The sequence below is a fragment of the Phytophthora parasitica genome (genome assembly GCF_000247585.1).
Source record: "Phytophthora parasitica INRA-310 unplaced genomic scaffold supercont2.135, whole genome shotgun sequence".
Lineage (NCBI taxonomy): Eukaryota > Oomycota > Peronosporomycetes > Peronosporales > Peronosporaceae > Phytophthora > Phytophthora nicotianae.
The window spans coordinates 50,573-51,927 of record NW_008649121.1 but is presented as its reverse complement, the minus strand read 5'-3'; positions in this window follow the sequence as shown (position 1 = coordinate 51,927).

Here is a 1,355-nt window from a genome sequence, read left to right as displayed (position 1 = left end):
GCACATGTCCCTACCGTTTTAAGAAAGGACAAGAAGCTGTCTGCTCGAGCCGTAAAGTGTCAGTTCCTGGGGGATATCGGACGAAACAAAGGGTTACCGTCTGTGGGATATCTACAACAACAGGTACATATTATCACGAGATGTGTTGTTCGACACGACCAATGTGGCCACCGTGGTCCAGCGAGCAATCGGGAATGCCTAGTCTGGCATCACTTCTAAATCTGCCGCGTGCGAGTTATCCGCAGCAAAAAGAGTGGAAACACTTGCCAACGAGAAGAAGGAGACAGTGGGAGTTAAGTCGCCTGCACAGAGGTCTACGGACACAGTGGGAGCAGCATTGACTACACAGGAGACTACCCAAACAGTGGGAGCTCAGAATAAACGATGACGTGCGGAACTAGCGGAGGCACCACAAAGCCGTGAACTGCGACCACGTCGAGATGTGAAGAAACCTAAGAGGTATCAGGACTATCAGCGCTTCCAGGCGATGATGGATAGTACCATTGCAAGAGACATACTGGAGCACAAAGTGCCAACACCGCGATCGCTAAAAGAAGCTTTGAGTGGACCTCATAGAAAGCAATGGAAAAAGGCACTGGAACTAGAGTACGACTCCTTGATTGAGAATGGAGTGTGGAGGCTCGTACCGCTGCCACCTGGGCGGAAGGCTTGCCCTGTCATTGGGTACTGGTTGTAACGTATAACGCCGACGGGTCTGTCGAACGTTCAAAGCGCGCCTTGTTGCGCAAGGTAACCACCAAGAGTTTGGGGTGGATTGCGACGAGGAATACGCACCAGTGGCACGATTCGAGCCGCTATGTGTAGTGCTGGCAATTGGGATCATATTAAACTGTCATATCCATCAAATGAATGTCCATACGGCGTTCCAAAAAGGCCCAATGGAAAAAGAACAAAAGATCTATATGAGGCAACGTCATGGTTTTGTGAAGCGAGGTCACTGGCATCTGGTCTGTGAACTTCAAAAAAGCATTTATGGTCTAAAACAAGCCCCTCGTATCTGGTATCGAGTCCTTTATAGCTTTTTGACTTCGATGAGTTTTGTACGCTGCCACAAAGAGTTTTGTATCTACGTTCAAAAAGTGGGAGAAGAATGGATCATAGTCGTGGTGTATGTTGATGATCTGACAATTATGTCGCAGAGCATGCGATTCATCAACAGGCTGAAAGTCGAGTTGTCAAAAACGGTTCAAAATGAAGGACCTCGGTGATATTTACTATATCCTCAAAATGGAGGTGCACCGCAATAGAGACCAGCGTGCGATGATGATCTGACAACGCAAGTACATTTCAGAGCTAATCACAAAGTTCAAAATGCTCCTGTACTGACACCACAA